This window comes from Puma concolor, chromosome A2 (assembly GCF_028749965.1).
Source record: "Puma concolor isolate L17-30 chromosome A2, mPumCon1.1.hap2, whole genome shotgun sequence".
NCBI lineage: Eukaryota > Metazoa > Chordata > Mammalia > Carnivora > Felidae > Puma > Puma concolor.
In genome coordinates, this window is record NC_141668.1 from 114,481,850 (window position 1) to 114,495,236 (window position 13,387).

Here is a 13,387-nt window from a genome sequence, read left to right on the forward strand (position 1 = left end):
CAGTTCCCTGGAACACAAGAGGCTTCGCAAAGCAAGGCGTCCCTGGGGCTCCTGCCTTCTGGAACCCCTTAATCGAGGGCCCACCGTTTAGGGCCCTTCTCAGAGTTTCTAGAGCCTACAAAAGACAGAAGTCTCTAACTGGAGCTGGGACTCCCCGGCCGCAAACAGGAGCAACACCGGCTGGCCTGGCTCAGCCTCGGAAGCCGGGGAGGGCACCCTCCAGGGCCAAGGAGGCCCAGGGCAGGCCCAGACCCACCATGGATCCAGGGTTCAGGGACAAAGCTCTTCTGCACTCCGTGAGGGGCCCCATGGCAGACCCATCCCCGGGTCCTGGATCAGTCACCAGGAGGGAGTGCTAGGGCCTGGTCGGGGTCCAAAGGGACCATGCAGTCTCGTGGTACAAACTCAACCCTCCTCTGTGCTCCTGTTTCCTCATCTTCACAAAACATCCATGGATGGGGCTCCTGGGTGACTATGTCAGTTAAGCGTCTGACTCTTGCTGTCAGCCCAGGTCACGTTCTCACAGTCAGGGGACCGAGCCCCACATCGGGCTCTGCACCGACAGCATGGAGCCTGCTTAGGATTTTCTCTGTCTCTGCCCCTTCCCCACTCTCTCTCTCTCTCCTTCTCAAAAAATGATAAAGAATGAAACATAGAAAAAAAATCCATACACGGCTACACAGGGCCTCCTGGGGCACCTGCACGTACCAGGGATCGCAATGGTAGAGAGAGGGAGAGGGGAGAACACGCGGACAGCAGGCATGAATGACTGCAGGTGTGCTACAAATGATCAGAGATCTGAAGAGCTCAATACTTAGGAGTTTTAAAAAGGCTTCTTGACATGTGACTGGAGAAAGGCGGCCCAGTTAGTAAATGGTGCTGGGACATCGGAACCCATTCCAGACACATTAAAAATCTATATTTGAAAGAGAGAAGTTGAAGAGGGGGAAATTCTGGGGGAATATCTTTGCAAACTTGGCGTTGGGAACAATTTCTGTACCAAGGTGTTAAAAGCTCAGTAAGCATAAAAAAAATCGATAGTTTTGACTGCAGTAAAATGTAAATTTCCTTTCACCAAATGACGGGTGAAAAGACAAATCACTAAAAGCAGAAGGCCTCTGGCACATGTACAACTAGCAAAGGATCAGTATCCAGAATACATAAAGAAGTCCTACAAATCCACAGGAAGAAGAGAGGCAATGAGCAAAAAGACCACAGCAGGCATGTCGTAGAGGAGGAAACGGAGCGCACAGATGAACACGGGAAAAGCTGCCCGATGTCACGAGGATGCAGGGAAGTGCAAGGTAAGGTCCCCGTGAGACATTTCACATCCATCAGGCTCACGGTGAGCAAGACATGTGACATCTGACAGCACCGAGCGTCTGAGAGGATGTAGATCAGCTGGCACCCACGGTGGATGAGTGTGAAACCTGGTCTGGCCACACTGAAAACCACTTTGGCCTTTTCTTGTTAGTCCCATACCTTAGAACCCTGCAAATCCACTCCCAGGAGCCACACGAGGCACACCCAAGAAGAGTTGGGTCGCAGCACTGTTAGCAAGAGGAGGGGGAGAGAGGAAATGACCCAGACACTCACAGACAGAGCAAAGCAAAAAGAAATTGTAGCACAGTCACACAATTTCTTTCCACACCGGTGACAGCAAACTCCAGCTACACAGCAGCACAGCTCAAGCTCAGAGAGAGGGAAATGTTGAGTACAAAAATGCAAATTTTAGAGATCTACATACAGAGAGCAAGTTTTTAGAGCTTGAGAACGAAGAAGCAATCTAATGTTTAGGCTTATTCAGTCGGCCTGTGAGCAAGAGAATGGCAAACAAACACCAAATTGCAGAGAGGGGTGAGCTCCAGGCAAGGAGAAGATGGAAGTGACCGGGAATGTTCTAGTTCTGGAGTTGAGCTGCGGGCCCACGGATGTTCATTGTCCCACCATCCTTCATAATGCACGAAACACACGAAGTATTAAAACAGAACAGAGGCAAAGGGGAAAAACAAGAAGAGAAACATGGTGTGGGTCCAGACACACCCACTATGATTTCCTTGTCACACACATAGTTGACTGTTTTCACGTGGTGTCACGGGGGGTACCAAGAGTTCCGTCGAGAGGCCAGAGCGGGAAGTGAAAGGACAGGCAATTGGACGAGGGCATTCTTCCCTCTGGCCTCAGTTTCTCCATATGCAAAATGAGGGGGTGTACCAGGAGTGGCAAATGGCTGGCGTGCATAACCCAGGTCTCCCCTTCCTCACTCGCTGCGGACACTAGTCATGGATTGCAGCACTGTTTCACATGGAGCACAGACACGCAGCGTTGGGCTTCGCAGCTGGGCCCTGCAGGCTGCCGGGGATGCCAGTCCGAGAGGGCACACTAAGTGATACCTATGTGCTGATCTGGAGAGATCCAGATCCCTCCCGCTGTGGCCTGGAAGGTTCTGAAGCCTCACCAGCAGGCACTAGCTAGTCTGAGAGGCAGGGGCCCTAGGGAGGAGCCGACTGGCTTTGGAACTGACCCTAGCCGGACCCTGGCAGCGTGCAGCCTCAGCTTCTACACTGCCCACGCCTGTGGCCTCCGGTCCGCCGCGAGGGAGCCCCTGCCCCCCCCATCATCTGACCAGAGCCCGTGCTCCCATCCGTCGGGTGGGCAGGCTCATGTCTACGCTCTGCGGGTGAGCTCTGCTGGACCTGAAAACGGCAAGACCGGCGGAGGGCCAGGCAGGAGCTCAGCATCACCCTCTAGCCCAGAGAGCCGTGGAAGCGGCCCCGTTGTGCCAGATTCAACCAGCTCTCTGAGGCAGGAGGATGGCATTCCTTTCACCACCGCCTAGGCCTGCCTGGGCCCGCAGGCCTCTGCTCCTCTGCTCCCTTCCATACCTGCCCCCCCTGCCCCCGCCTGTCTCCTCTTCCTCCGCTTCTGGTCCCAGCTCACAAGACTTCTCCTTGGTTGTGCTATTCCATCTACCTCCCACCCCCCCCTCCCCCCAGTGAGGGCTGACGTCCCTTCCTCTAGACAACCACCACACAGAGGTCAGCTTTTCTGAGGAGAGCTTGTGTGCTGGGTCTGGTCCAGTTTCTGTGGGTGTCTGTCCCCTCCAGTATGGGGAGCCCAGCAGGGTCCACCTCACAACCCGCATGAAAATAATACCATCAAACAGCCACAATTCCTTGGAACCAATAGGCTTCTCCGAGAACTGTCCACCTACTGCCTAAGCCGCACAGCCAGGGAGGTTGGCAGTCGGGGAATGGTACCTCCCTCCCTATTCCAACAGCGAGAAACTCAAGGGCCACAGAGGGGGGTGACTTTTCCAGCATCACTGCCCACCCTCCAACCTTTGGGAGGCTGAGAAGCTTTTCTGCCATGTCCCATCAGGGCCCTCAAACCCCAGGAAACACCTCACTTCCCCAGAGCAGGGGCCTCCTGAGTGACCACAGCCCCTAATCATGGAGCATCTGGTTTCATCCTGGTCCCTGCAGATTCTTTTAACAACAAGATCACGCGGAGAGACATCATACCCAGGGACGTGATGCTTTGGCGATTCGTCTCTCTTTCATTTTGTTCACCTGATACATGTTTTAAATGACTACTGGGCTGTGTACACAGGAAGCCTTGATTCACTACAAAGAACCGTGGCGGGTTTTCTTAGAAGACAAAGTCAGGAATTTAAGGCATCCAGTCGTGTCCAATGAGCAGAGTGGAGACAAAGATGTCTCTCCCGCTGCTGTGTCCGGGAACACAGCTGCCCACACACGCCCACCACACCCTCGGATCAGAGCCTGCCACTGATATCCACGGTGTGAAAGGGCTTGGAACCCACTGTCATCGTTATCACCATCCCTCGACCCCAAGAAGCCAACACCATGAGCTTGCAAAGGCACTCCAACAGGAACGCTCACTTGTGTTCCCAGGACTACACACAGACGCCAGATATTTACTTCTGGTTCCAACTTCTCCTGGGTTCATCCTCTTTCAAGTCCTGGAAACTCTGGGCACCACTTCTTGCCCTACAATCCCTCCATCAGATCCCCCCATCGCCCACTCTCCCAGGAAGCTCCCCCCACCTGGACACCTCCAAATCCTCCTCAAAGCCATCTCTGACTCCCCCTCTTCCTTGCCTCCTCGCTGGCCTCTTTACACTAATTTCTGCTAGAACGATCATAATGGGTTCAAATGCTGCTGCTTGCACACCTATCTCCCCCATCACGGGGCAGGTTGTGGGGGCAGGGCGCAGGGCTGATGTACCCCCTTACCTCCAGCCCCTCAGCATGGGCCCGGGCACATTGGTGGGGGGTGGAGTAGGGCCTCAAAGAAGCATGATCTAAATCCCTGGGCTCTGTTTTCCTCCAACTGAGAGTGTAGTGAAAGAGCTCTAATGACAAAGAAGGTAAATTCTAGGTATTCTGAACAGAGACCAGGCAATCCTTTCCTGAGTACTTCACAGCGAAGCCAAGACCTCATTGGTGAGTAACTGTCAACTGCCCAACAGTGGGAGTGAAGAAGTTCCCCAGGAGAGAGAGAGTCACAGACAAATGTTGTAAGGTGGGAGGGAGCAACTTGTGTAAGGACCGAAAGGCCAGTGGTGCCTCAGCAAAGCAATGGGGCGATGGGCAAGAGTTCATGGATTATGCGTATCGGGTAGGTTAGGATGGGTTACGCTGCATAACACACAATTCTCTAAATCTCAGTGGCCTACAATAACGTTTCTTTATGTCTCAGACTACATGCACATGTGGCTCTCCTTCGTCTCCTCTCCCCTCTTGCACTCAGGTTGACAGAGCAGTCTGTCTCTATCTGGAATATTGCCATTGTCGTGGAAAAAGGAAAAGAAAAGTGGTAAAGTACTCACTGGTTCTTAACGCGTGTGCTCACATCTGTTTCCACTGTTCAGCAGCCCCTCTGCCATGCCTGAGGACAACACGGGCCGTGCTGTACAATCCTCCAACCGAGCAGGGCACTTCGATACAGGGCACCGAATGTGGGGGAGTGGTAATCCAGTTCCACACCGTGCTTACGATTTTGACGTCTTTCCTAGGATCAGTGAAATCTGTTGAATAAACTGTTCATTTCTAAAAATCCCTCTGGCTGTAGTGAGAGACACAGATTGGAAATGGGCAAGGGTGGGATTCGGGAGAAAATTCAGGAGGCTGCCTCAGTTTCCCAGGCAAAAAGAAGAATAGTGCTTTACACTAGGGTCATGGCAGTGGAAACGGAGAGAAGCCAAGAGATTTAAAAGATGGAAGGGTCTAGTGATGTACAAAGAGGAGCAGAGGTGAGTGAATGTGTGACCCCAGAATGGCGAAAAGATACAGCAGGCTTGGCTTCTCATGTCTTAAACAGTTGCTGGCTCCCATCTTTGGGGAGGACCAGCTACTCTATTCTCTGCTTGTCCTTGGGCTGTCTATGTTCTCCTAAGAAATCTCCCTTCTTGCTTGAAAAAAAAGCCTGAGCTAAATAAAGATGGGAACACATGGATGTGGTGAGCAGCCGAGTGAGCCGACAAATGAGTGACACAGTGACCAGGGGAATTAATTCATGTCTCCAAGTGTTCAAAGAGTGAAGAGAAACTAGACTCAACCGGAAGAAAAAGGAAGTCCTCCCACTGGGCATGCCTCAAAAGGATCCCTCGCCTCCCTAGTGACACATCAGGCATCTTTCTTCTTCCACGGGGCTATGACCAATTTCGGCTATAACAGAGAAAGGGGAGTGGGTGAGAGAAGAAGAAGGGAGGGACAGGGAGGCCGAGGAAGGATGGGCTCCATGGACATATAACAACCTGTATAGAACCCTTCCTCTCCTCCATGTGGCCTCCCTCCCTATGCTTCCTTTTCAGAGTTCCAGACTTGACTTTCAGTGGTGGGAGGGCTTGCGATTCACAAACACCTCAAAAGAGAATTTCTGTAGCAGCAGCATTAGGCCACCTTACAGGAATTTAGAGCTTTGGGGTCCACACAGGCACAGAAAGCCGCGGGGTCTCCTCTGCCCTGGGTGTTCTCATTAGCCAAGAAGTGGAAGGTTCAGACACAGAACTGTATGGCACCTCCTGGGCCCCTCCCCGACCCATGTTCCCAGTGCACCTGGGGCCGATCAGCTCGGGGAAGGGGCCACATCGATTCCTGTAACCCGCCTGAGCCGGAGCTGTCTGCACGCTCAGAAACCATCGGCTTCCCATTAGGCAGATCAATAGCTTGCACTGGTTTCCAATTTGTGTTTCCAGAAATTCATCTCCCAGCCACCTTTTTAATTAACCCCCTCCACCACACCTGGGGCACAGACAGATCACCCACCCTGGGCCACCTCTGCAGACCACAGACCACGAGGTCCGTGAGCCACAGGGGAGCTGCAGGTGTGTTTAAAGCTGACCAGCTGCTTCCCGGTCACCGCAGGAGCTGACCCTGCTGGCTGGATGCCATCCACTCTGTCCCCTGCTCCTCGCCGAACCCCCGTGGAAGGGGCTGGGTCCTCCCTCACAGAAAGAAAGCACGCGATGAGAGGCCAAGGCACTGTCCTGAGGTCCCCCAGCTGGCAAGAGCTAGGACAAGTGCACCTTTGAGGCAGGCAATTGGCAAAGCGCTCCCCAGATGCCGCAGGACAATGGGGTCTGGCTGGCAGGTGAGCAGGAGGGGCCAGCAGCTGTAGGTTCAGGGCAGGAAAAGGTGGAGGGAGTGTGATCCCCAGGAGCCTCTGCTTTCCCACACCTGGGGTCTCCTGGGTATTCCCCACTGCTCACCTGTCTACCCCTCCGGGGCCTACACCCCATCAGTGTCTCCATCACTGCTGCATCCCTGGTGCCTGGCACATAGTAGGTGCTCAGTAATGGCCGCTAAATGAGCAGTAAATACTTGCCGCACTTTGCCCTGGGCAGTGTTCCCAGAGCTTCTCTAAATGACCTTATTTCAATTTCACAGCTGTCCTCGAGGCGGGCATCACCACTGTATGCATTTTATAGGTGGGAAGACTGAGGCCCCGAGAGGTTAAGTGACTTCCCCAAGGTCACACGGCGAGTCAGCGGTAGAGCTGCGATCTGAACCTGACTCTGGAACTGCACTCCACGCTCCCTTACCTATTCCCGGTGGCCTCAGCTCTGAAGGGCAGGAACTGGGTCCTGTGCCCCATGGAACCTCCACCATATATACCATCATGTAAACGTGTGTGTTGAGTGAATAAATGAGTGAATTATGCACTCCTTGTCCTTTAAAACACAGTACAGTCAACCAGTCTGCTGGCACAAATCTGGAGTGTTTCTGGTCGGGGATGAAGGGGAGAGAGGAGTGAATCTCCTGGGGGACCCAGAGGTGACAAGCCTCTCAGTAGTTCCAACTCGGGGTCCATTACTAGGGACCCTCTGATCTCACCCCACCTCCTTGCTCACCAGTCTGTTATATTGGGGTTCTGTGTCATGTATACAGAGGGCACAGAGCCATGATTTGGTTTTATGTGGTGTCTTAAGACTTTCCAGTGAGGTAAGTGGACTACTGTTGACCCAACATCTGGGCAAAAAGAGCCTGCTATGCGTGGTCATCCAAGTCAGCTTCTGGAGGTGGCCAAAGTGAGACATGAAGGGAAGGGGGCCATGATGGACCCTGCACCTGTGGCCAGTGAGAGCAGGTGAGTCCGGAGCCAGGGTAGAAGGGAGGACGGGGACAGGAGGGGGGAGGGTGGGGTAGGGAGAGCTGGGACATCCACCGGCTGAGGTCTGGTCCCCAGTGGGTGCACAGGAAAGAGAGGGTGATATCCAGAGTGTTTCCACCCAGCTCATTCCTTCCCCACCAGGGGGGCAGTCCCTGGAAGGGGACCCGGGGCTCCCGCTGCCCACACGCCATTGTGACCCACCCCCGGTGACCCCGCTGCCCACACCCCATTGTGACCCAGCCCCGGGGCTCCCGCTGCCCATACCCCATTGTGACCCAGCCCTGGGGCTCCTGCTGGCCACACCCCATTGTGACCCACCCTGTCACCTCCCCCCACTACCCTACCTCCACTGTGACTCTGCATCGTGTTTCTGCCTCCCCAGCTCCCCACCCCCATGCCACCTCCTGGGGCACAGGACCCTTCTTATTTTGGAACCCAGCATCTGGCCTGGGGTAATCAGCCTCCATTTTTTCTTTAGCGCTTGCTGTATGCCAAGTATGGTTCTGAGCTCTTTACGCATTTAATCCTGAGCACAGCTCCACGAAATTGTGCCGGTGAATGAGGCCAAGTAATGTGCCCAAAGTCACACAGCAGCAGGAGTTGGGCAGGGAATTCAGCCTTCACCACGCCATGCCCTTAACCCTGGGGCAACGCGGCTTCCCTGTGGCACAGCGGGCTAACCCGCTGTGAACACATGAGTGGGTGTTGGGGGAGAATCCACGGATCTGCACTGCCTGGTGCCTCCTACAGGGGGCTACGGCCCATGGGCCCCCGATTCATCCGCGTCAGATGACGTCCCCTTCTCACTCCCGTGGAGCGTGGCTGGGCCCCGAGTACGCACTCCAAACACATTCATAAAACCAGTGACTGAACAGACGTCTGGGGGTGGGGGGAACAGCCATTATGGAAGTTCGAGGCCTTGGAGTTCACACCCTCACAATCCTACGTGGGCATCCACTTCTCCCAAATACATCATCTCAGATCTGCTTGAGAAGCGATGTCCAATGCCAGCTCCGTGGCCCATTAAAGCTAACCAGCCGTGCGGAGTTAGCAGAAATGATGAAAATAGTTGAAGAGTTGGGTGGTTTTATGGGAAGGCTTACATCTTAATGAAATGCCAGCCCAAGGCAACAGTGAACGTGTGAGATGCCACAAAGCTGGCAGATCCCTGGCCACTCCTCGCCACTTTTGCCATTTTCGATGTGAAGAAGATGTGGCTTGGCTCAGGTGACCACCAGGGAACAGAGGCCTCGGGGCCTCCGTGTGACCCCAGAGGTCATCCAGGAGCCAGAAGAAAGATGAGCCAGGGCTGATCAGGGCAGTGGTTAGAGAAAAGCAACACCGTTTCCCACTCTAACGGCAAAGTCCAGGCCCTCTAGGAATCATTCAGATAAGTAAAGGCAGCGGGCAGTTAGATGCTTCCTACTTGTTTAATCTTCCCAGGAATCAGTTCAGGTGAGACTTACTGTCTCCATTTTATGCACGAAGGAACTAAACAGGCTCCGAGAGGTCAAGTGCCTCACCAAAGGCCACACAGCGGGTAGGTGACAGATATCACAGGATTAGGACCAAAGCGGGTTCCATTACTCACGTTCCAAGAGGAAGCATTGCCCAACATCAAGAGGGAACCCCAAATATGGCCTCAGGGTGGTCAGTGCTTTCTTAACAGTATGGTTTTGCCAGGACCTCCACTCAAGGTCTAGGACTCTGCCTCTGACTGCTTGATCTCCCAGAACTTTGAGCCGCTGGGTCTGTCACTCCAGGTAAGTCCCCGTGGCCACGGACGAGATGATGGAGCCCTTGGCTCGCTGCCAGCTGGCCTCAGAATGTGGCTCAGCAAGACACGCGAGGGACCCGTACCTCCCCACGCTCTGTGCCAGCCTGGCCTGTCACAGCCTGCAGCCAAGCTCCCGGGTCCTTCACCCAGTGAGCTCAGGGGACCAGCCCCTCGTGCTGCCACTGATACCTTACAGCCTTTAAATTCTAAAAACCTAGAAAATCACAGCACGGTACAAACGAAACGAAAGTCACCCATAATCTCACCACCTGGAATGAACCACTCTGCCTTTTTGTGAATTTTCTACTGGTCGTTTTTTCAAGGCATTTTGTGTTAGCTTTCTCGTGACCACTGTTTCATGAGCATCCTTCTGCCTCATGTTTTAAAAACTCTACTTTTGTTTTTTGAGAGAGAGACAGAGAGAGAGAGAGAGAGAGAGAGAGAGAGAGAGAGAGACAGCAGGAGCCAGGGAGGGGCAGAGGAAGAGACGGAGAGACTCTTAAGCAGGCTCCACATTTAGCGTGGAGCCCCAATGTGGGGCTTGGATCTTGCGATGCTGGGATCACGACCTGACACAGAACCAAGAGTCAATGCTCAACCGACTGAGCCACCCAGGCATTCTCCTTTTTAATCACTCCCTTCAACACCAGTGTGTGGCTGGGATGTAAATCATGAACGGAAACCCCTATTTTCAGAGAGCAGTGTTCTTGCTGACACTTGGGGGTGCGAGAGCTATGTTGTCAGCCGTTTCCTCGTTTCCGTCTACGAGGAGATCCTTCCGGAGCATTGCAAGAGGCAGAATTATGGGTCAGAATTGTGGACACTTCGGGGGCCCCTTCGTTACAAATGCCCACACCGCCCTCCGGTCTGCAGTCCCCAGGCTGCGATGAGCGTGTTCCCTGTGTTACCAGGCAGCCACGCACAGCCATCTCCCCTCCTGCAAACACTCCCCTTCTGAGGGAATGTCCTCACTCCTCTGCTGACTCAGCCTTCGGTGGGAGCCTCCCTTACCAGCTCAGGGTGGACACATAGCCCTCTGAGTTTAGAATCCTGAGCCGAATGGCTGCAAGGTCGAGAAGCCATGGGACACACCTTTGCATGTGCGTGTAGGCTCTCCAGGCGTTCTTAGCGCGGCCAAAGCTTGAAAACACCACAGGGATCCACACAGGGCACGGTGCTAAATAGGTAAGTGCCGTCTGATAGAATTCGTGCAAAGCCCACAAATGAAACGGTAACTTCTGGACCACACAGCCCCTCTGCTGGGGTTGAGGCAGAGGAGCCGGCAGGTGATAGCCCCCGAGTCGGGAAATGTCTTGAAGGTCAATGTGAGTGACAATGGACAGGACGCAGGTCGGGAGGGTGTGGCCTCCTCCAAGTTCAGGGGTCACAGGGCCAACATGTCCCCCTGGGGCTCTCTGATCATGGATATAGACCTCTAGACAGCAACTGTGGAAGGGCATGTCCAGGGCGTGGGTTGCAGGGGCGTAGGGTACAGACACAGTCTACCACGGTCCTCCAATGCATGGGGACTCTGTGGCCAATGCACATACGTGTGTGAGGGACCGTCCACCCTGGCAGGGGCTGGGGCAGCCCCAGAGTACTAGCTTCCTCTCCCTGCCCCCCTTTTATGGCACAATATAAATGCCAGCTATTCTGGGCGCCTGGGTGGCTCAGTTGGTTGAGTGTGAGACTTCAGCTCAGGTCACGATTTCGCGGTTCGTGGGTTCAAGCTCCACGTCACGCTCTGCGCTGACAGCTCAGAGCCTGGAGCCTGTTTCAGATTCTGTGTCTCCCTCTCTCTCTTCCCCTCTCCCACTCATGCTCTGTCTCTGTCTCTGTCTCTGTCTCTCTCTCTCAAAAATAAACATTAAAAAAATTTTTTTAAATAAAATAAAATAAATGCCAGCTAATCTGGATGGTGGGTGGGTTCATTCAGTGTCTTAGAATGATTCTGGGCACACGGGCAGTGCCATGTAAGTATAAGCTCTTGTCTTTTAGTTTTTTTTTTTAATGGTTATTTATTTTTGAGAGAGAGAGAGAAAGAGAGAGAGAGAGAGAGAGAGAGAGAGAGAGAGTGTGTGTGTGTGTGTGTGAGCTGGGGAGGGGCAGCGAGAGAGGGAGAGAGGGAATCCCAAGCAGGCTCTGTGCTGGCAGCACAGAGCCCGATGTGGGGCTCGATCTCACGAACCACGAAATCATGACCTGAGCCGAAATCAAGAGTCGGACACTTAACTGACTGAGCCACAGAGGTGCCCCTAGGCTCTTTTTATTTTCCCGAGGTTTGGAATATTTTGTCACCTGGAAAACGCCTACACCTGTGGCTGAGTTATTCCAACAGAGGCAACATGCCTTTTTGCCATTTCCTCTCCTGAGCCCCCATCGTGCTGGCCTGGCTCCCGCTTGCACTAGGCCGCCCTGACCCTCACCCCACATCTAATCCTCTTGGGATGATTTTGGCCAAAGCCCTTCCTGTCTCTTGAACCCGAAAAGCTGCCTGATAGCCCAGCCATAGGCACTTCCTGGACTGCCGAGCGTCTGGGACATGCAGAGCCACAGTCACCGCCGCAGCTGCAGAGGCCTGACAGATTTATGCTCTGCTTCTACAGCAGTGGGTTTGGAGATTTACACTGGGTGGGGCAGGGCACCGGTGAAAGGGAGATGCAAATGAATCGTCTTAAAGAGCTTACCCAGGGAACAGCCAGCAGGCCCTGCGGTGAACAATCAGGATGGCTGGGGGGAATTACCCGCTCAGCTGTCATCCCTAAGCAGAGAAGTGTCAGAGGGGACCGGAGAGCCCAGGAAGCACGTAAGGAAAAAGCAATCTGGGGCCCCCACCACCCAGGGAGATGTGCTGGAGAGGGAGAGCATCCACACCAACTTCCTGCCTGCCTTGCAGAGGCTGGAGAGCTCATTCCCTGCAGCGAGGGCTTGGGATGTCCTTCCCTGGGCTTTTCAGGGACCTCGCATAGTCATGGGTCAATATGCCCCGCTGCCCGCCCCGCTTCCCCAGCCCAGGCCCTTCCCTGCTCTTATGCCTCATCTCCTGTGTCTGGGAGGAGGGTCTGGCTTTTCCTCCAGCAGCATCTGGGGGCCCAGCGCCAGCCTCTTGACCCCCCACCTTCGTGACTGTGGCAGAGGCTGATCCGGGCCAGTTCTGCAGTGCTGCTCTGGGCTGGTTCCTGAGGGCCTGTACCTCCAGACTTTCTGGTGATGTCGGCAGGCTCCTGACCCCCTGTATTACAACTCTTTCTGCTTAATACAGCTGCGTGTTATGGACTGGATGTTTGTGTCCCTCACAATTCATATGTTGAAACCCTAACCCCAATATGATGGTATTTGGAGGTAAACAGGCTTAGATGAAGCCATGTGGGTGGAGCCCCCATGGGATTAGAGTCCTTACAAGAAGAGAAAGAGAGACCGACGACCCCGCTCCTCTCTCAGGCACGTGAGGGCACAGCAAGAAGCGGCTACGTGCAAGCCAGAAAGAGAACTCACCGGAAACTGAACTCACCGACCCCCCCTCACCTTGGACTCCCAAGCCTCCAGAACTGTGAGAAATAAATGTGTGTTGCTTACGCCCCCAGCTTGTGGTGGTTTGTCATATCAGCCTGAGCTGTCTAGTACACTGATGATTTTGTTTTTGCCATGTTCCCCAACCTTTATGCTTTGCACATGGGTGGCCCTCCACTCTCATCGAGGCTTCCTGCACTTGCCGTGCTTTGCAAATGTTGTTCCCCCTGCCTGGGCTGCCCTTCCTTCCGCCCATCTGCCAGATGGACTCTTACTCAGCCTCTGTGGCAAAGCTGACATGCCATCCCTCTTCTGCTGTCCACCCCCCTCCCCCCCCCCGGTCTCTTTCTTGTGTCCATGATGCACAGAGTTGACAGCTTCCTCCCAGGCCCCCAGCACGTGGACCAGCATTTGCCAGGGCAACAGTTCACAAATGCCGATGGAGTGCCCGCCAGGGTCCTC

General features: G+C 54.1%; 1 protein-coding gene and 1 long non-coding RNA gene across 5 annotated transcripts in view; one reads left to right on the forward strand and one right to left on the reverse strand.

The window, feature by feature from the left end:
- The window catches only part of IQSEC1 (IQ motif and Sec7 domain ArfGEF 1), a 508,671-nt gene that overhangs the window by 244,051 nt on the left and 251,233 nt on the right, over positions 1 to 13,387 (reverse strand). The gene's annotated exons all lie outside the window — the stretch shown is intronic.
- Positions 11,989 to 12,991, forward strand: LOC147583459 (uncharacterized). Its single transcript, XR_015248222.1, has 2 exons — positions 11,989 to 12,221; positions 12,678 to 12,991. It is a non-coding gene; the product is annotated as an uncharacterized LOC147583459 (long non-coding RNA).